This window comes from Colossoma macropomum, unplaced genomic scaffold (genome assembly GCF_904425465.1).
Source record: "Colossoma macropomum unplaced genomic scaffold, Colossoma_macropomum, whole genome shotgun sequence".
Lineage (NCBI taxonomy): Eukaryota > Metazoa > Chordata > Actinopteri > Characiformes > Serrasalmidae > Colossoma > Colossoma macropomum.
The window spans coordinates 33,950,651-33,974,661 of NW_023494798.1; positions in this window are offsets into that span (position 1 = coordinate 33,950,651).

Consider the following 24,011-nt stretch of genomic DNA (forward strand, 5'->3'; position numbering starts at 1 on the left):
AAACTAGATGCTGATGTTTTTGGCAGCCTTGGACTGGGCATTTCATGGACTGGGCATTCATTACTACCTTTTTTCAACCTTTCTTCCAGTGATGCTGTCATCATAACAGCGTTTTCATGGCTGCATGCCACCATCAGTCATGTATTAAGATTAAGATTAAGTGACCCTTATTAGTCCCACAATGGGGAAACTTCACCTCCGCATTTTGACCCATTTGTGCAGTGAAACACCACACACACACTAGCAAACAAACACACTAGGGGGCAGTGAACACACTTGCCCAGAGCGGCGGGCAGCCTTATCCACAGCGCCCGGGCACGTACTGTTGGCTCAGGGGATCGAACCAGCGGTCACAAGGCTGGCTCCCTAACCTCCAGCCCATGACTGCCCCCTATTAATATGAGGAAAGGAATAAATATATACCCTCTAATGCCAGCATGCAACCACAGCATGATACCCATTGATGGGCCGCCACTGTTAGACCAAGGCCTTTAAATTTGCGTGATTAAAGGTTCTTTCCTTCATGAAAGGGTTTTTCAGATTGATGGAGAATGTGCTTGAAAAGGGTTCTATATAGCACCCAGAAGGGTTCCTCTAATGTAACAAGCTTGACTTCATAACAATAGAAGAGATGGTTTGTTGGAGTGTGATGATTTATCTCCGATAAACCATCACAAACTGCGATAAATCATCACACACGCTAATAAATAATCACACACTCCGATAAAGAGAGAACCATTTTCAAAAAGTTCTATACAGAACCATCTACAGTACATTCTTAATAACGCTTTCATAATGCAAAGAATCCTTTAATCATGCAAAGTGTTCTTTAAGTGTTTAAGAACTAAGTATCTTGAACGAGTGTTCATGAACTAAAAACTAGACATGCATTTTTTCCCAGAAATCATTAGGTCCTCTCCGAAGTTCTAGAAGGTCCTGTGAGTTCCCCTCTGAGACACTCGTACCAGCACCAAAAAACACACCACCAGTGACGAAGGAACTGCTGCTGATAAAGTGCGCAGCAGCAGATGAGCTGCAGTCTGTAATGTTAAAGTCTGGATGTATCTGTAAACATATCTGTATTCGGTTCTCCGCGATGCCTCTGCTAGTGTTCTGTGACACTTCTGTGATGCTTCTTATAAAGTGTAAATCGAAACGTCTCGTGTACGGCAGATTTCTGGAATGTGACGAGTAACTGGAATGGGTTTTTCTGGAGTACAGATGTCATACAGATGCCACTTATTTTCCTCATGACCTCATCTCTGATCGGGTCGCCAGATATGCTGCCAGAATGTCCTGGCGCGCTGACAGCACTCGTTAAGGCCGATCGCAGATGCAGCGAGAGCTTCTGCCTGAAGCGTTTCTCCTCTGTCTGCGCTGCTTAGGATAAATGTGCCAAAAGGGGTTCTTTAGGAGAACCACTTTTTGGTTCCCTACAGCAGTGGTTCTCAAACATATTAGGGACCCTCAGATGGTGCATATCTTTGTCTAATCCATGTGTGCGGAGTTGGAATCGAGCAAAACTGTAAACTGTTTGGGGGTTCCGGAGGACCAGTTTGAGAACCACTGCTGTACAGAACCTTTCAGTGGACACAGAACCATTTTTATTAATAAGATGTGTGAATGAATAATCTTTTAAATATTTATTGAATCTCCACACAATGTGAGAATAATGTCAGTGAATGTTTTTAATAAAAAGGTTCTTCACACTCAAACATCTCATTTAAAAAATTGTTTACCCAAAGAAAATCCATTAAAAAGTTCTTTAGGGATCTTAACTATTTTCTTAAGATGTTCTTTAGAAAATTTTCATTGTGTTCTTATGTTGGCTGTGTTGCATTTTACCATGTAGCATAAATGACTTGAGATACATTTTAAATTTTTATTAACTGTTATTTACATCATTTAGTTTAATCCTCTCGAAAGAGCAAAATGGAAGAAAAACATCAAACCAAGTGTTTAAAATATTTAAGCAAATAAGATCTAGAGGTGACGGTGGAAGAAACAGCCGACAGGAAAAAATCCTCACTGGAAAATACGATAATGGTGGGGTGACTGACGAGGATGAGGAGCAGCAGAGGCAGCGCCCGAAATAAATTTAGATGCTCACCTAGTCAACTCTTACAGCCTGAGCAAGAATATGACTAGGTCTTAGAATTATTTTTAAGAAGTTATTTTTCTTAAGAAACTATTTAAAAAATAACAATTCCTGTAACTTTTTTTCTTAAGAACTAAGTTAAGTAAAAACACGTGTTTAAGATTTTCTTTCTTAAGACACTTTTCGTGAATCTGGCCCTTAGGCGTGCTCAAGCGCCCCGGTAACACTTTCTATGAATGTCACGTTTGTAAGCATTTATAAACACATTTATAACATGTTATAATGCCTTCATACAGCATTATAAACATGATTATAAACATTTATAAAAATGAATTACACTGAATTATGCTTTATAGCCATGTTTATTATACATTATGAATTGTTAATATAATGCATTATAAGTAGTGTTGATAACATGTTATACTGTCAGTGCCAAAGAAGTCAGTCCCAGAGAGTGTAAAGTAAAGACAAATACCAAGCTAACGGTGGTGAACATTACCTTTCCCACATTGGGTAAAACACTGATGGCAGCTGTAGTTTAAACTCTGACATTTGAAGCCTGTAATGTGCTTTACTGTGAATGTTTTAGTGTTTCAGTAAATCCTTCAGTAAATACTTCAACTTGTAGCCTCACTCTGAACACTGGAGGAGGCTTTAGTACAGTACGCTTCACTTTACTTAGAGCGGACAAATACAACTTATGAGCTCTTATAATTTGTTATGATCAATACTTATAATGTATTAACAATTCATAATGCATAATAAACATGGCTATAATGTGTAATGCATTTTTATAAACATTTATAGCTATGTTTATAATATCTTATGAATGCATTACAACATGCTATGAATGTGTTTATAGATGCTTACAAAGGTGACATTCATAGAAAGTGTTACCAGCACCCCTAAAATTAAGAGTAAGAAGTCATTGTTGTTGTTGTTGTTGTTGTTGTTGTTTCATTTTGTTTTTTAAACGGAGTTTGTCTCTGATACACAATTGTTATCCACTTTCTCTCTGCTACTCTTCCCCCGCCCTGCTCTCCCCAAAGCCATGCAGTAGGTAGCTACAGCAAGTAGCACAGACGAGGATTTCCTATCACTCAGCACCAGCACATTACAACCATCAGCAGCAGTCCTCATTTTTGCTGCACTGAATCTGAGATCACTCGTTATGTTATTACTGTTAACTATTTGATGTATCTAGTAAGCTAATGTTGCAGGTTGTCACTCAACGACCACCCACTGTTTGAATTCGAGTGAGAGAAGCGAGCTGTTGTGCCGTTGTTCTGCCCATTGGAAATCAAAACATGATTGGTTCCACTATCACTTTGTAATTATACTGATAATTAATCTAGCGTATTAGGCCTTCTCTTCAGCTCCTGGTGTCCTGTCATTCCTGTCAATGTTCCATGCAGTATTTGAAGAATTGAACCCTTTTTCTATCCAACACTTAGCAACGAAACAAGGGTAGCACTGTAATATCTGTACACCCTTAATAAAAAAGATGGTTCTTCAAATGTTCTTTAGTAAATGGTTCTACATAGAATCATGAACACTCAAAGAACCCTTTGCATGACTGAAAGGTTCTTTGCATCATTAGAGTGTTCTTCAGATTGATGCAGAATGTCCTTTCAACAAAAATCAAACCACATTTGAAGAACATTTTATTTCCATTTTACTGAAGTAATATTTTACCGTCTTGGCTGTAAATATGCCTCAGAATGTGTTAATGTACTAATATAGCCTAAAAATATAAACAAAATGCAGACTTACTTTGCTCTGCTTTAACTTCTAGGTCCACTATAACCACTTTTCTCGCATCTCCGGCAGGAAACCTTTCCACAAAAGTAGACCTGCTCAATGTTCAACTTTTTGCGAGGCTGAAGTCGCTTCTCAATTACAGCTTCTTGTATGAATTTTCTTGTTCCACCTTAAATGGTGCCTGAGGTGCCAGAATGTAACTGCTGCACCATTTAAGGTGGAACGGGAAAATTTGAACAAGAATCTGGTGAATGAGAAACTGACTTTGGCTTTTTCATACTTTTTATTGTTTGACAGTTTCTTGTTGCAGATTAAACGTATCAGGAAACCAGCTGGAGTGATTATAAACACAAATAAGTCCATTCGTCTCCAAATTATTGTTTGTCTTAAATCTTTCTCTTTGCCTTTTCGTTAGCTAAAGCTTTGATCTTAGAATCACCCCTGATCCGGACCCAGGTCCTATTTTTAAACGTGTGGCCGGGTGAGACACGTGGGTGATGCATTACTATGCAGTTTTAAGTCTCTTATTAGAGAGGGCTTTGGCTGAGATAAAGAAAAGGTGCTTTTTGAGTCCTGAGACTAAACCTTCAGCTCCTAATCAGCATTACATATTCCATCACTAGAAACCTGCATTTAGCGCAGAGCCTCATTTCCAGGCTGATAATGGTAATAGGTGTTTATCTAGCTGTCGTTTGACCCTTTCTTCCATATCTTTCTCTGTAAGTGCTTGGGCCCCTGAGATTTGCTCTGAACATGCAGAGGATGATGGGGAGCGATAAATAAGAGTTGTCCAGAAGTCACGCCTCAACCTAGAGCGCTACAAACAGAGATAAGACCACAGCAGACTGAGAAGAGCGCTCCATGACTCTCACCTCTCTTTTACAGCTTTTATCTACTAATGCAAATGTAAATTACACTAATGAGCCTTAATTGCGGCAAAGTGTGGAATCGCTGCTAATTAATATTCTAATTAAACAGTCTGTTTGAAGAAATTTGAAGTGGTGTTATGATCTTTTCACCATCATGTGTAATAAATGTGTATGTTTGTGGAAGGTCATGAACTCTGAGCTATAAAATTAGTTTATTTATTGAATTATTCATTTATAGAGAGGTTGAAAAAGGGCTTTTTCTTGTATGTACGTGTTCCAACACTGATAAGTCATACTGAAAAACATTAATTTCGAACTAATAATGAGAATAATGGTGATTTGGAAATGGATAATGAGTTTTCTATTAATTGATTTATTGTAATTGTTCATAATATACCTGTGTAAAAAAGCATTATTAATTATACTCATAAATTAAGTTGCTTTTTTTTGTCTTTTTTGTCTTGTTTTTATGGCTTCAATACTAATTTCATGACTCGAAGAGCTGGCAAAATGTAGACACTTCATTTTGATGGGCGCAAAGGTTTATTACACACTCTATAACCTGAGAATAGCTTAGCCAGTTTGCATTGTAGTCTCTGTAGTTACTGAGTAATAAGCCTTAGTATGTAATAAGCCTGGGATTTTAAGTTGTTAAAGCCATAAATATGGACTTATCCAATGGATAGATGGATGGATGTTTTTGGTATAGTGTGGTGGGTAACATCTCTGTCTTCTACGCTGTAGACTGGGGTTCAATCCACCAAGCCCCCTGCACTGTCCTAGGCTTTCAGTCACATGATTTTTCTGTTGTGGCCACCATATTTGGGACTGAATTTCTGGCTTTGCTGCTCCACACAAACATAACTAGAGGTGAAAGATGACTAATATTACTCCCCTTACTTTAGAAGAGAAAAAAACGTTCCTCGACAAAGTCGCTAAAACAGGCTGTGATCCTTAAACAGTTTCCCCCTGAACTCCTGGCCCCACTTAATCTGGTGGAAAGATACCAAATTTGTGTTTTCCTGATCTATTTATCTCAGACACAGCCCCTCCCCCTATTCTGGAGAGTCTCTCAAAGCATTTAAAAGCACAGAAGCCCACCAGCTCTTCACGTTAGGGTGGGTAAAGGATCCCATGGTGTTGCATAAAGAAGTGAAACACTCTGTCATCATAGGAGGGTAACAACATCAGCTAATTAACACAGATGTGATCAATGCTGGCCTTTAGATAACTGTAGCTAACGTTAACAGCCGAGAGATGAACAGTCGTCCCCCTAACGGAGCTGCAGACAGCCGGCATAACTTTATTCTGTTTCTGGAGATTTAAATGAAATTTGAATGGAGAAACATAAGCATTAAATATCAGACTGAATGTTGTGGGTCGGAAAATGACGTCGTGTTTCGACAGACGTGATTCTGTAAGTTTGCTGGTGCAGTTAGTTCAGAGTTCAGCTCCAGTCCTGAAACCCCTGCACTGCAGAACTGTGGTTTCCTGGTTAAAATACCTGATATTATTAGCTAATTAACCCCTTCTTGAGCTGAACGAGGTGTGAACAGCAGAGAGAGACACTATACAGTGCAGCGGCTCCAAGCCTGGAGTGAAAACACTGAATTAAAGATCTTGTCATTCTTGGCTTCAGTCACATCTTGCAGGTGAATCTTTCACAAAGCACATCACACTAGCAGAGTCACTCCCTGATTCAGTCCTCAAAATGGCGGCGAGTATACAGTGTGACATCGCGTTAAAACGTGAGAATACCGAAAACAGTCCTTGGGCAAGACTCCTAACACTACCTTCACCTACCTGTGTAAAATGATCAAATTGTAAGTTGCTCTGGATAAGAGTGTCTGTCAAATGTCCTAAATGTAATGGATGGATGGATGGGCCTTCCCCTGGCTCCGCCCTCTACGGTCTCCTCCCTGATATCTCTTTGTAGTTCCACCTTCTTATTATTGTTTCTACCTGTCTCTAGCTTGTAACCCCTCCCATTAGCAGCACTGGGTAGTAACAGAATACATGTGACGGCATTTCATAACCATGTAACTGTACTCCATTACCATAATAGAAAAGAATCAGATAACAACTATATTATAAACTATATTGTCCTTTGCTTCGTCACATATGGCGCTGCATCTCCAAAGCCAGCTCAAACTGGGTTATGGGCATCTGAGCTGTAAGATCACGAATGCTTTTGCTTTTCCAAAATGTAAAGTACCTTAATGTTACTCAGTGGTGCCCTTTGCCAAAGGAGCAAAGAAGATCTTTGTCACTTCTGCTGTTTGTTTCTTTTTATGGCATGAACATGGGGATATTAAAACTTTTGCAATTTTCCACCTTTTTTCCACCTTAAACAAATAAAAGTGGCTGCCAAAGCAGATATCATCACCATGGCTACATTTACAAGTTTGCACTTCTGCATGTGGCCATCGATGAGGCACAGAAGGACAGTTTTGCAGGTAAACACAGCTTTACCAGCTCCACTGTTTCTCCTGACTTTAGGAGCATAGCTGAGCTGTGATAGTTCCTAGCATAGGCTTCCACTTACAGAGCTATAGTGAGCTAGGTTAGCGGTTAAGTTGACCACAGTAAAGACACCAAAGAATTCAAGACAAATACAGTCTTTAACCTTTTGACCTGGACACCTACAACTAGTGCTGTACAATGTAGGACTCTGGTTAATTAGCCTTTACCCAGTGTATTGTGCTGCGTGTTAAATGTGAGGTCAGCATTTTCATATTTCTTTCTCTTTTATTTTTTCTCTCTGATTGCGTAAGCCACAGTGAAATAGGCTAATTGGTCACTATAACGATGTTTCTGAGACATAACGCTCCCTCGCTACACCACTGGTATAGTTATGGCAATTATATGTAACTTTTAAAATAGTCATCTTTTGGAATCAGAAATCTGTACCAGAATGCTTTTCTTAAATAAACCTCTCAATGCTGTCCATTAGCTATCCTTCCCAGGATATAGCCCTCTTCCTGTGTTTGTGTTTCATGGTCAATCCCAGTGTGTTGTTTTACTTACATAAAAGTCTGCTTATGCTTACATGGAGCAATAACAGCTCAGCCACAAAGCGATAGATCATGCAAATTGCATTACAGGGTGGGACGTCAAGTGCTGAATCGCATAAACATTGTCTCTCTTCTGTTGCATCACTCAGTACTGTCTTCCAAACTGCCTCTGGAAGCAACACCAGCAGAAAAACTATGTGTTGGCAGTTTCACAACATGGGTTTCCATGGCCGAGCAGCTGCACACAAGCCTAAGATCACTATGCGCAATGCCAAGTGTCGGCTGGAGTGGAGTGAACCCGCCGCCACTGGACTCTGGAGCAGTGAAAATGTGTTCTATGGAGTGATAAATCACGCTTCCCTATCTAGAGAACACTACCTACTGGAATGCATAGTGCCAACAGTAAAATTTGGTGGGGGGGGTATGTTGGGGTGGGGCTGTTTTTCGGGGTTTGGGCTCCATAGTTCCAGTGAAGGGTTATGTTAATGATACACCTTACAAAAGCATTTTACACCATTATATGTGGCAGCAGTTTGTTGAAGACCCTTTCCTGTTCCACCATGACTGAGCCCCTGTGCACAAAGCAGCTCCATAGAGACAAGTTTTACCCGATTTTTCTCCCCTATTTAGTCGTCTCCAATTCCACCCGCTAGTTAGGACTCCCCCAATCACACGATGCTATCAACGCTAGGAGGGCGAAGGCTAACACAGGCTTCCTCCGAGACCTGTGAAGCCACCGCTTCTTTTCGAACTGCCGCTCATGCAACGTCACTGGACAGCCGAACGCGCTCGGAGGAAAGCGCCAACCGCCAGATCTGTTACGTCAGCTAACAGACGCCTGTGCTGACTAGCATCGCGCTGAGTGATGGGGGGAGAAGGAGGGGCCATCCTACCCACCCAGAGAGAGCGAGGCCAATTGTGCTCTCTTCGACTCTCGGCTACGGATGGCTGTAGCATCACCAGGGATCGAACTCGTGATCTCCTGATGACAGGGCCAATGCTTAGACGGTTGCGCCACTCGGGAGCCCTAGAGACAAGGTTTGATGAGTTTGATGTAGAGAAACTCCAGTGGCCTCTCATCTCACCCCTCGCCCCACCACATAGTCCTACACCCTGTTTTGCACATTCATGTCTAGGAGTAAGGTGTCCCAGTTGTAGTTGAGATAGAGAGGTTGGGCAAAGTGTTAGGGCTACATGGCCCTCCAAATAGGGGTTTTTCAGAGACTCCAAACAGAGAGTTTAAAAAAAAAAACGGTAAGATGGCTGAACAAGAGACCAAAGAAACCCACAAATGTGAGAATTTTCATCATTAAAAATGAACAATAATCATTGAGTTTTCTTATGTTAATGTCATTTAAATGTATTATGGTCCTTCATACCAAGCATAAAAATCGCTAGTAGTAGTGCTGATGTCTCAGTAGCTAAATTTCCTGTTCCACCTTAAATGGTGCAGCAGTTACATTCTGGCACTTTAGGCATCAGAGCTGCTGCACCATTTAAGGTGGAACAGGAACATTCGAACAAGAGTCTGGCAAATATCTGACTTCAGCTTCATATCACTGAAGAATTAGGGGTGGGTGATAATAAATAATTGCCCCCCTCTTTGAAGATCATATGATGCCCTAAATGTAACTAAAGCCCAGCAGTGAGGAGCTGAACTTTACCCTCCTCTGCTGTCACTGCAGACTGGCAGGGTCTCCTACAGAGCAGCACTGGTAGCTGTTAATGAAGTAATGTTGTTATTTATTTGAGGGTCCCATTTCAGAGGGAAGATTTCAACCGCTGCTGCTTGTAACTCAGTTCCAAGGGGCAAGATGACACTCAAACACAAGGGGTAGGGGTAATGCTTGGCTCAGTACTACATTTAATCCATTAAAGAATACAAGTGTAAAAACAGCATCTACCCACCATCCATTACGATCCCAAAAGACCCCCAAACTGCTATTCTTTTCACACCTTTTGCGGGTGTGAGGCTCCTCTGCTTCTGGTGTTACACCGACACCTTTAACTTATACCTTCAGGTTGTTTCAAATCAGGTGAAGAAGGTCAGCTGTGTCAACTCTATTGTGTGGCCTTTCTAGATGACCAGTAGCTGGATGAGGCATTTAAGACTGAGGTTAGAAATGAAATCCAAAGGTTGAGTGACCACTTCAAGACACTTAAAGGACCTCATAAAGTGGACAGTGAGTAGAAACGCAAAGTATGTGTTTCTAATAAAGTGGACAGTGCGTGTGTTAATAAAAATTGACCGTTTCTGGTGGATCGTCTTTAAAGGATGTAAAAGCTGACAGGGAAGACATTTGCGAAGTGTGTGTCCGTGTGTGTATAATGCGATATCCATGTTGACATTAATGAGACACTAATGCCTGCTTTCTCGGGGGAGCCCTTCGCCTGTCTGTGATGAAGACAAACGAGTTGACAACAATGAGCCTCTCTGAAGCCTCTACAGTCAGTACTCAGTCAGGTGACTAATGCCGATAAGAAACCTGTTGCCGTCGGAGATGCTTTTCTAGAAGCTCCCTTTTTACGAATGGGACCTAAACTCTTGTCTCGGCGCTCACAGATGGTGCCACAAACAATGCTGCAAAGATGAATGATATTAACAGAAGATACACATGACATTACCGCCTGAGGTGAGGCGGCATCTGTTCTAAAAGGTTTTATTTTTAGGTTATCTTTGGAGCTGCTTGCACAATAACCTCCTATATACTGAGATAGGAGATGTTTCCTAATAATAGGGAGTTATAACTTCAATAAACACTAATGTACTACAAAATAAATGAGCTCAGTTAACCCACCTTTAGGCTAAAATAGGAGATATTGGTTTATAAATGACTGCAGTAATCATGTCTACATGCTAGAATAGGAGATATTAGTCTATATACAAGCTCAAGAAACACTCCTGTACACTAGAATAGGCTATTACAGTCCATAAACAACCTCAATAAAGGCTCCTCTACACTAGAATATGAGATATTAGTACATAAACAACCTCAATAAACAATCATATATCTAGAATAGGAGATATTACTCCATAAACAGCCTCAATAAACACTTCTGTACGTTAGAATAGGGGATATTAGTCCATTTACAACCTCAATAAATACTCCTATACACTAGAATAGGCTATTACAGTCAATAAACAACCTCAATAAAGGCTCCTATACATTAGAATAGGTGACGTTAGTCCATATACAACCTCAAAAACCCTCCTATATGCTAGAATAGGAGATATTAGTCCATAAACAACCTCAATAAACACTCTTATACACAAGAATAGGAGGTATTAGTCCATATACAACCCCAAGAAATACTCATATATGCTAGAAGTGGAGATATTAGTCCAAAAACAACCTCAATAAACATTCTTATACACTAGAATAAGATATTACAGTCCATAAACAACCTCAAAAAATGCTCTTATACATTAGAATAGGAGATATGAGTCCATGTACAACCTCAATGAACACTCCTATACACTCGAATAGGAGATTACAGCCCATAAACAACCTCAGTAAACACTCCTATATGCTAGAATAGGAGATATTAGTCCATAAACAACCTCAATAAACACTCCTATACACTAGAGTAGGAGGTATTAGGTATTAGTCCATCTACAACCCCAAGAAATACTCATATATGCTAGAATTGTAGATATTAGTCCAGAAAACACTCAACATTTGCTAGAATAGGAGACATTGGTACATGAATGGCCTCTATAAACACTCCTATACACTACAATGGGAGATATTAGTCCATATACAACCACAATAAATGCTATAATATACTCTAGAATAGGGGATATAAGTCCATTAACAACCTAAACCATCCAAAATAGTAGCCACTGGTCCAGAGATATCAGTCCAAGAAAAAAACATAACAAATGCTCAAATATGCTAGAATAGGAGATATTGGTCCATGAATGGCCTCACTAAACATGCCATACAATAGAAGAGGAGATATTAGTCCATGAACAACAATAAATGCAACAAATAATAAACAATAAATGCTATGATATACATTAGAATAGGATATATTGGTTCATAAAAACCTCAGTAAATGCTTCTATATGCTGGAATTTATGATATTAGCTCGTAAACAACCTAAACTAACTAAAATAGTAGATATTAGTCCATATACGACTCTACGAAATATTCATATTTGCTAGAATTAAACATATTAGTACAGAAAAAATTCAACAAATGCTCAAATATGCTATAAAAGATATTGGTCCATGAATGGCCACAATAAACACGCTATACATTAGAATAGGAGATATTAGTCCATAAACAACCACAATAAATGCTATAATATACACTATTGGTTCATAAAAACCTCAGTAAATGCTGCTATATGCTAGAATCAGAGATGTTAGTCTGTAAATAACCTAAACAAACTACAGCAGGAGATATTAGTCCAGAAAGAAGCTCAAAAAATACTCTGATACAGTACAATAGGAGATATGAGTCTCTAAACAACCTCAGTAAACGCTCCTACATGCAAGAATAGGAGATATTAGTCAACTCTCAACCTCAAAAATGCGCTTAAACACAAGACAAATATATATAAGACCATGAACAACCTCAATACGCACTCCTATACAGTAGACTATCTCTCTTTCTCTCTCCCTCTCTTTCTTTAATGGTCTTTTTCAGCATGCCTTCCATTGGCCTTCAGGCTGACCTTGCTATAATGATCTCGCTGGACACCCACGGTGGTAATGAAGAGAATCTAACGCAGCAGACTCTATTTTCTTCAGTGAAGCCTTGGGGAGGAAAGAGTGTGAATCTTTTCAGCTTTGAAAAACCCCAATTGCCATAACTTCACACTCTTAATTGAACAAAACAAACAAAACAGAACAATAAAACAAGCGGCGATCTCTCTCTCTCTCTCTCTCTCTCTCTCTCTCTCTCTCTCTCTCCACCTCTCTCCACCCTCTTATCTCAACTCTTACAATTTCAGCCTCTGTTTCTTTTGCCAATTATCCCATTGTAATTACTCGCGAAGAACTCCATGGCGATGGACATTTATCAGGGTGTTGTATGGTTATTTTGTCCTTGTTTGAATTATCCTACCTTTCTAAAGCTCGGTGTTCATAATCATAATCCCCGTGTTAAATAGATATCATCAGGCCTGTATAATTGCAGCGGCTTGTCTGAAATAGTTGGAGGTCACAACCCCAAACCTGAACGCTAATACATGCTAATATCTCACTCTAACAGCACTTCTATAACGCCAATCAAAACCTGCCCACCTCCCCCAATCCCACACACACAGGGTCACATTCACCTCCTCCATCACACAGCATTCAGCACCTTTTAGTGTAAATGATCTCCACACTGCACAAAATCCGAAGAGTTACAGCAAAACACAAAGAGCAGAATGAAGACAATAGCACAGAGCATTTAGCATAGATAGATAGATAGATAGATAGATATGTATACACTATATGGCCAAAAGTATGTAGACACTCCTCCTTATAATTGAGCTCAGATTTCAAATGTTTCAGCCATACCCGTTGCTAACAGGTGCATAAAATCAAGCACATAGCCTTGCAGCAGAATGGTTCATACCGAAGAGCTCAGAGACTTTAAACGTGGCTCTGTCATAGGATGCCACTTTGCCGCAAAAGTCAGTTTGTGAAATTTCTGTTGTGCTAGATCTGCCACAGCCAAATGTAAGTGCTATTATTAGTGTCTAGGAGCAACAACAGTTCACACCACACAAACTCACACATCAACAAATGGGTTTCCATGACTGAGCAGCTGCATACAAGCTTAACATCACTTGGCATGCGCAATGCCATGTGTCGGCTGGAGGGGTGTAACGTGTCACCACTGAACTCTGGAGCTGTGGAAACGTGTTCTCTGGAGTGATGAATCAGCTTCTCTATCTGTCAGTCTGATGGAAGAATCTGGGTTTGGTGGATGTCAGGAGAACATTACCTACCGGAATGCAGAGCCAACAGTACAGTTTGGTGGAGGAGGGATGATGGGCTGGGCTGTTTTTCAGGGTTTGGGCCCCTCAGTTCCAATGAGGGGTGATGTTGATGCTGCAGCATACAAGGACATTTTAGACAATTCTATGCTTCCAGCTTTGTGTCAGCAGTTTGAGGAAGAGCCTTTCCTGTTCCAGCATGACTGAGCCCCTGTGCACAAAGCAGCTTCATAAAGACATGGTTTGACATGTTTGGTGTGGAGGAACTCCAGTGACCTGCACAGAGCCCTGACCTCAACCCCACTGAACACCTTTGGGATGAAGTGGAACGTCAATTGTGAGCCAGACCTTCTCGTCCAACATCAGTGTCTGACCTCACAAATGCTCTTTTGACTGAATGGACACTAATTCCCACAGACACTCTCCAACATCTTGTGGAAAGCTTCCTAGAAGAGTAGCGGGGACCAATTCCATATTAACGGCCATGGTTTTTGATCGGGATGTCCAAAAAGCACAATAGGCGTGATGGTCAGGTGTGCACATACTTTTGGCCATATAGTGTGCATATATAGATTGATGGACAGACAGATAAATGATTGATGGACAGTCAGGGGCTGATAAACATCAGTCTACAGTCTGTAACACTTATACAGTAGGTGTTTCTGAATGAATGTCCATTATTCTCTATCTGTAAACAGATTCAGCACCACGGACAGCAGCGCTATGCTGAAGCACTGTCCGCTACTCACCTTTCCTATCAGATTCTACTGTTAGAGCTGTGTTTACGCCAAGAGATCATTCTGATATTATTATTCTTCCTTATTCTTTTAAAGGTGCCATAATGCATTTATTCAGTATTTTAAATTATTCTCTAATCTCTACATAGAACATATGTGACTTTGATCAGGGTGAAAAATGACCAGATGTGGTTTTACGTGTTATTTCCAACCCTATGATTTGACCCTAGAATGAAACAAGCACTTTTCTGGTGCGCTCATGAATAATCTGATAAGCTCTGCTCTGATTTGGTTGTTTACAGCGAGGCACCACGATGGATCACACAGAAGCAACATGTCGAAATAGACATAGGAGGGAAAATAAAACAAACCTGTGTATAAATAAGCTCGGTCCTTATACTGTTTAGATAGCTTTGCTAGTTACCTAGCGCTTGCTAGTAGCTGATGTTACCTACGCCAGGTACTTGCTTTCGATCTTGACAACAACACAAAGTAAAGTTGTTATTTCACTATGAAGATTTCAATTTTAGATCTGCTTCCATCATCAAAAAGTGGATAAAATCACACAGCATGGCTATTTACAGTGACACCCCATGTAAATAAAAATAATGAGTGGCCACAACTTAGCAAGGCAAGGGAATGAGATCCTAATACATGGCCACGACTTAGTAAGTTGCGGAAATGAGATAATTAAGCCGTGACCACAGCTTAATAAGGCATGATCTCGTTCCCACGCCTTATTAAGTCGTGGCCACATGTTAGGATCTCGTTCCCATGCGATAATATGGTGTGGCCACACAATATTTTTAGTTATACGAGATGTCACCCGCAGGGCTCTGTAGGACTGCTGTTGCAATTGTGATGCTAATAAAGGTGGAGCAGCCTCTCTGTCTCTTCAGTGTCTGAGCGAAGCTGCTCGATATCGTCCAAAGATTGAGAAAACAGCCAGAGTGAAATGTGCAGAGCAAACTAACAACTTTGAATTAAAGCCATCCGGGACCCTGTTAAAGATGTGGGAGCTGAAGTCGGCTTCCTGTTAGCTTGTTTTGAGAATTTTCCGTTCCACCTTAAATGCTGCTGCAGTTTTATTGTGGTGCCTGCACTTAAGGTGGAATGGAGCATTCGATTAAGACAAGTTATGTCAGTTCCATTTACCGAAGTTTCCTTATTTCTCTAGGCCAGTGTTGGTTGGTTGGTTGGTAGGGTATGGAGGTGGGTGGATGGGTCGGTAGGTAGGTAGGTAGGTCACTTTATTAATCTCAGAAGGAAAGTCGCTTATTACAGCAGTACAAGAGCAAAAGTATTGCTGTATGCCTTTATACAGATGCATAAATAGAAGAAGTGAAAATATATAATAAAATATACTAAAACAACCAGAAAATATAAGGTGCAGTAAAAAAAATAGTAAAATCACATAAATATTATGCAGGTGACAATGCCGTGGTGCATGTCACACCCAGCGAATGAACTGAGTGACTAAACACTGTAAATGATGACATATGTAAGTAATATGTTAGTTGTATATGCATGGGTGTATGAACAAGTGGCAATGCAATATGCAATATTTATGTGTGTATAAACAAAGTGGCAGTTTTCCATTCTACGACACTTTTAATCCAGCTTGATTTAAGCACAGTTTCTGAAGTGTTCATTCACAGATGAACCTGAAAGATGCAGAGAGAACAGTCTGATCCAGCTGATCCTGAACAGACAGACGATGCAGACTGTGTGTTTTAAATCTTCGCTTCACTGCTTCCTAATCAGAATCACACTTTACGAGCTGAATCACGTTCTTTTGTTCAAACAGACTCAAACACAACGCAGGCAGCACGACTGCCACAGCGCTAATGGAGGTGATTCCAGTTTTGCTCATTGAATATGAGCAAAGAGCAGCAGTCGGAGTGGATGGGATGTTAAATGGCATCGTTAACATGGTGTAATAGCTGCCTCAGTTCATCAGCGTGAGGAAATAACGCTCGGCCAGCTGAGACAGATTGGGTATGAGCTTCCAGACTGGGTTTAACACAGTGGCATAAACAGCACAGAGGCATCAGGTACACTGAGGATTAACTAGAACCAGGGGACGGTCCAGACACAGTGGCTGGTCATTATAATTACACAGACACTTTCCCTAAATGTTATTGATGATGCACGGCTCAGAAGCGGCACAAAGCGAACACGCCGGGGCCCGAGCCCCGACACACACAAATAAGTCTAGATTAGATCACATTTTCTGCAGAAATTGTACTGAACTTTCAAAACTTGCAGAGAATTGAGAAATATGTGGACTGAAATAGGCTTTGGGGACAAAAAAGTTTAGTACACAGAGTGTAATGTCAAACTTCCACTAATGACTCTGATATAAACTTTTAAAACTGCTGGCCACTTTATCAGAAACGTCTCCCTTATAGCTCCACCTTCCTGGTGTATAGTTAGAGACTGCAGCTCAGGAATGTCATATGTGACAAAAATACATCAGTTCATTTTTGTTTAATAAAATCTTGGTATTGTATTTAAACTAGTATTGTAGTAATACTAGAAATACTACATTTTGGTTGGAAACAAAAAGGTTCACATCCTGAAATGCCCTGCAGAAATTGTCCAATCAGGATTGTTTTCTCTAAGTTCTCTAAGTTGATAGGGTCAAGTGAGTTCTCTCATTGGTCAGGACTTCAGGAGCTGGACTGAAGGATTTACACGTTAGATTAACTACCAAACATTATTAGAAAGTGACACAGGAATCAACCAATTATGCTTTGATTTGCAATCAGTAGAACCAATTTTGTGAGAAAAGACACCCCACTAGTCCTTCTGGAAGTTCTAGATACATCACTGGCTGTGAATACAAGGCATAGTCTAAGCAGGTTTGGGTTAGTTGTTAGGAATGTAAAACAGCAGTGGCAGCTCTATGCCAGGACTCTTTGCTCAAAAAGTCCTGGTAAAGCCGATACATACAAGATCAAATACATGTTAATGTCTGTTACAAGCTTCAAATAAAACATATGGGATGTCTTGAACAAGCTTCAAATGTCTGTGTCTAATCTAGAATGGCCAAACTGATGCTAATGTGAATGAGCAGTAGCTTAACATACTCTCAGAAAATAAAGGTACAACTGTCGCTGGGGCAGTACCTCTTATGTCACTGGGGTGGTCCCATCAAGGGTCCATCTCAGTACCTTTAGTCAGGGAACATAACTGTACCATAATCCACTGAAATGATATGTTCTAAGCTGTACTGACTCCACACACCCCGTCTCGCCTCCAGGCTTTTATTTTACTGTTCTGTTTTAAAACATTTGGTTATGAAAAGGTACAAATACGAACTTTTCACCTGGAAAAACTTATTTAAGGTTCACAATCAGACCTTAAAACCACTGTTGGAGCTTTTGAAGGAACATTTACACTGTTTGTAACCTAATGCACAAAAAACGTACCTGCACAGAACCTATAATTGTAACAGTGCATACTAAAATCCCATAAACTAACCAGCAGAAATTTGTAGTCATACAATATTGTAGTCAAATTTGGACATTTTTACTTTTTTCACATTTCCAGTCTGAACTGAAAACCTCCCTTTATTAGAAACATTCCCAAAGTTAAATTACATGGATAAGCACAGCTTGTTTTAAGCATGAAAGAAAGTAGTCAATCACCAGATAATGTTACATATTAAAGACATAAACTCTCTTTATATTGCATTGGGTTGAACGCTAAGGTTGTTTATTCCCTCCTCTGGAAAGTTACCATGATGATATGAATGTTATTTTGGTCATAATCGCTCCTGTGTGCAAAGCAAGAGATGTTGTTGTGCTGAGAATGGTCCACCAGTCCAATAATATCAGGTCAAAAGCGACCCTGTGGTCAGAACCTTACAAATGATGAATGGGGTTGAGGGGCATATGGGCTACAGCCTGTAACTGTACACATAGTAGGCCTATAGTGTAGGTGTTTCCGATAAAGTGGCCAGTGAGTAACAGTGCTGTCATGTTGTTTCTGTGTCATTTCTGCGTTCGAGTCTCCAGCTTGACTGTGTAAAAATGACCCAGATTCAGTGCAGTACTGTCCCCTCTGTAGACCGGATCCCTTGCTACTAATTATCCTGCATTTCTGCCCATTTTTCCTAAAGAACGAGCACAAACACTCTCGTCACTGAAAGTCCTTCACTGGCCCTCATAATTGCTCCTTTGAAACTGCTCGAGGGCCTCCGCCAAATCTTCACTTTATCCCTCACAAACTTTTAGTTGGTCCACGCTGCTTCCTTCTAAATGGGCTCTGAATGGTAAAGCAGCAGCCTTTTATTTCTAGACTGACTGAGTTTTTCTGGTAACAGACAACTTGACAAGTTCCTCTACAGAAAACGAAGCTTCTTAGCATTTTAAAATGTCACTGCTCATTTTCAGTTTTTGTTTTGTTTCGTTTTTTTGAGACTCAAGAACTGGTAAGTGAAAAGGTTTATTATGTAGCATCTTTTACGAACATTGTTTACAGGGCCCATGCACTGGTGTAGGGCACATAAAACATATTAAAATTAAATTGTTGGGCTCTCAAGTAGTGCAACCATCAAAGCGTTGGCCCTGTCATCAGGAGATCGTGAGTTTGAACTCCAGTGATGCTACAGCCATTTGTGACTGGGAGTCCAAGAGAGCACAGTAGGCCTCACTCTCTCTCTCGGGGTGGACAGGGTGGCCCTCCCTCTATGCTGACATAGCAGATCTGGAGGTTAGCATTCCAAGCGTGTTCAGCTCCAATGACGTTGCATTAGCGGCAGTTTGAAAAGATGCAGAGCTGCTTCACATGACTCGGAAGAACCTTGTGTTTGCCTTCGCCATCATAGTGCTGGTGGTATCATGTGATTGGAATTGGACATGACTGAATTGGGGAAAAAATGGGAAAAAATGCTCCCAAAAATAAATAAATAAATAAAGTGTCATGCAGCTGGGTGGTGAGCATTAGCGAAATACTAATTCTACTTGGAAATGATTCTGTTTTAATTGTAAATCTAATAAAAAAGTGCAGATTCACCTTCTAACATTAGTCTTACAAAAATGACTGGATGTGTGGTATCCAGTCACAAGGATGCAGCCAACAAGGAAACAGACCAGACTGCATGCACAGATGTTATAGAGTTGACAGACACCATGAGAAGATTGGCCCAGAAAATGTAGAAAGAAATTGGCATTTCATTCATTGTTTTAATCATTAAAATGTTTATCAAATATTTGATAAGACATAAGCCTCTCGAGACCACATGTTACAATGATATTCCCATAGCCAAATTACAACAATGAGTAAAATCACTGTAACTCTTGGCTTGGACTGGACAAATGAAAGGATACTCAAGGCACACTTTGGGGTTCCTCGGCTTGCCACACTGATGGAAGCCAAGCCTCCAGGAAGCCTTTTGAAAGGAGCCATTCTCTGAGGTACTCATGGTAATTTACAAGGTTCCTTGAGGAACCGTTACATCCAGCATGGTCTGAAACATCTTTGAATGCTCGAATACAAGAGGACTTTTAAGCACCCGACAAAAGTCTAGCGTTCTTAAAATAACACGTTTCAAGCCTGTAAGTTGTTCTTACCTCACAGGCCTGAAAGGACTGAGTGCTCAATTAAAAGAAATCGTTCCTCCAGAACCCTGGAGCTGAAATTCAAATTGAAAGTATCATTACTGAGTCAGGAGAATAAAAACAGGCTAAAATATGGTGAGTCGCCTGTAAAGCCTGAAATAATCATTTAAAAATCAGAGGCATCGAGAGTTTTTCACAACACGTCATACGTCTTTATGTATTAACGTCACACACAGACTCAGAAAGAAGGTCTGGCTGAGTGTTTAGGTCCCAAAATCTAAGGTCTCAGATCTCAAAATTAACATTATTCTGATGAGGATATGATGACAACAGTGGATAATAGTAGAGACCCGGAAAACTTCTTCAACTTTTGAAAACATTTTCACTACAACACTCGGCCCATGTCATAAAAAGCATGTGAAACTCAGGTAACACATCCTCTTCAGGGAACACACTTAAACAAGGCATTTTTTGTGTACATTTTAGTGCACAATTACTGTTTGTTTGCTGAGTTTCACATATTAAAAAAGACATAAAACATAAAATAAGATTTTTGCTGTTTTTGTCCAATCTGTTAAATTCAGTAAATAAACACTAATTGGCTATTAAAATGTGCAGAAGTGTGTTCTCTGTAGAGAATGTGTCATGTCTCCCCCCTCTGGGGAGCCTGACTTGGACTCTGCCTGGCTCCGCCCACTCTCCTCCTCTCCCACACACCTGCAGCTCCTTTTGGACTCATTAAATCTGCTTTATATACCACTTTGTTTCCACTGTGTGTGTTTGTGAAGTCTCTTGTGTTGCTGCTTGTGCTCGTCACCTGAGTTCTGGGCCTGTTTCTTGTGTTTTCACTGGTTTTGACCCCTGCTAGCCTTTTGTTTTATCTGATTATGAATCTGCATCTTTTCCTGCCTGCCTGTGTTTTGTCCCCTGCCTGCTACGACAGTGAGTATCAGAATGCCCCTAAATAAGTCACTTCACGCTTGCAACCTGCCTTACAAGATGTGTAACTTATTTTCACTTAGAAAATCAACATGGCATTTGACCCAAGGGTGCCAAAACTTTTGCATACAACTGTATATGAGTTTGACGTACTGTGTGAAAGTCATTCTGCAGTCCATACAAGGAAACTCTGCTCCAAAATCGCCCTGATTTGAATTAATTGCTTTTCTGAAAACACATATTCATGTATATCTGCTTACAGCCTACAGAAGTTTAGCCCCGCCCACTCATACTGAAGTTATAAGATGTGTTTCAGCCCGAATCACTTTTTAAAAGAGGCACAAGGCAACTAATTTACATATATCAGTCTTAAAGTCACAGTAACAAAAACAGTTTAATTGTAAGGGGTGAAGAGAGGTGAGGAAAATGGCCATGAACAAATAAATCATGACTGTGTTCAGTATATATAAGAGAGCGAATGTCTTAAGTGGATCTGTATAAGAAAGAACGGTAACACTTTCCATGAATGTCACCTTTGTAAGCATCTATAAACACATTTATAACATGTTATAATGCATTCATATGGCATTATAAACATGATTATAAACATTTATAAAAATGAATTACACTGAATTACACTTTATAGCCATGTTTATTATACATTATGAATTGTTAATATAATACATTATAAGTAGTGTTGATAACATGTTATACTGTCAGTGCCAAAGAAGTCAGTCCCAGCTTGGAGAGCGTAAAGTAAAGACAAATACCAAGCTAACGGTGGTGAACATTACCTTTCCCACATTGGGTAAAACACTGATGCAGCTCTAGTTTAAACTCTGACATTTGAAGCCTGTAATGTGCTTTACTGTGAATGTTTTAGTGTTTCAGTAAATCCTTCAGTAAATACTTCAACTTGAAGCCTCACTCTGAACACTGGAGGAGGCTTTAGTACAGTACGCTTCACTTTACTTAGAGCGGACAAATACAACTTATGAGCTCTTATAATTTGTTATGATCAGTACTTATAATGTATTATGTTAACAATTCATAATGCATAATAAACATGGCTATAACGTGTAATGCATTTTTATAAATATTTATAGCCATGTTTATAATGCCTTATGAATGCATTATAACATGTTATGAATGTGTTTATAGATGCTTACAAAGGTGACATTCATAGAAAGTGTTACCGAAAGAACATATAATACAAGCTCCTTAAAATATCTTAATTGTTTGCAATCGATTGCAGGTACTGCTCCTGTTATATCTGTTAAATTCATTTTGAAATCTATGACTGTTCTCAAAGATGAATGGAGCACTAAAATAGTCATACATACCAACATACAGCTTATATCATCACCAGCAAATTGAAGCCTCTTGAAGCAGGAGTCCACTTACATGTTTATTGTTATACGTATAAAGAGCACTTTTACATCGACGGTTATTGCATTTATAAAAAAATAACAGTGAAAAGCACTCAGCTTGTTTGAAGAGTGCTCAGAAAGGAAAAAACCTCAAGGTTTCATCTCGCTACATTTTACTATATTGAGCTGTAAAGTGGAAAAAGACTCTTTCACTGACTAAATAACAAACTCTCCAGCCTTAAAAGGCACAGGAGGAAAAAGAGCACGAGAGAAGATCTGCTTAAAATATGACAGAGTAGGAGGAGAGGGGGAAAAGTAAAGCAGTCTGTGAGAAGTTAAAGAAAGTGGGTGTGGAGTGTGCTTAGGCCAAGTCTCTGTCACTCTGAGCCTCAGGTAAGGGGCTTTTTTTCTGAGACAGAGGGATGAAGAGATTAGAGGAAATTACATTCAGGGGAAATTAACGGAAACAGACGAGTGAAGAGCTGGAGCTCTTAAACAGGGATCAGAGTTCAGGGAGAGGGAATGAAGAGAGAGAGAAACTTTATCTGGAGTTGGGCTCCACTTTGCTGTGTAGGACAACCATGCAGGACGGAACGTCTTTGCACTGTTGTCTACATTGCACTAAAATATTTATTATTAGATATTAATCCATAGATATTAGTCCATAAACAACATATCGCTGCTGTTGGAACAAAACCTTGTATCTCCAAAATGATAACTTTACAGGAGAAGCAAAAAACTTTACTTTTAATGTAAATCAATGGAACCAGAATTTCCAAGTCATTTTGGGCCGTTTCACACAGTGTAAAGGGCAACAGACATTTTCATATTATGTCAAAAACTGAAAAACGATAAAAATGGAGATAGGATGTTTAGTTCTGACAGCAGTGATTTACATTACACTAGAATAGGAGATATTAGTCCATACATATCAATAACAATACACTACAATAAGAGACATTAGTCCATACATATCATATACAATACACAACCATAAGAGATATTAGTCCATACATGTCATATACAATACACAACAATAGGAGATATTAGTCTATAGATGTCATATACAATACACAACACTAAGAGATATTAGCCCATAAACCACATAGATATTACACTACAATAGGAGATATTAGTCCATACATATAATTTACAATACACTAGAATAGGAGATATTAATCCAAACATATCAATTACAATACACTACAGTAAGAGACATTAGTCCATACATATCATATACAATACACAACAATAGGAGATATTAGCCCATAAACCACACAGATATTACACTACAATAGGAGATTTTAGTCCATAAATATCATATACAATACACTACAATAGGAGATAGTAGTCCATAAACAACATGTACAATGCAGTATAATAGCAGATTTGATTGAATAAGGAAACATATACAATACAATAGAAAAAGAGGTCTTAGTCAGTAAACGTTATAAACACTCCTACACTACAATAGGGAAAATTAGTCCATAAACAACATATGCATTACACTAGAATAGGAGATATTAATCCATAAACAACATATGCATTACACTAGAATAGGAGACAGTAGTCCACAAACATATAAAACTATAATAGGAGATATTAGTCCATAAACAATATGTACATAACACCAGAAAGGAGATTTGTCAAAAACATGTACAATAAACTTGAATAGGATATTCATAGGACAGGATATGTTTCTATGCACATGTTCAATAG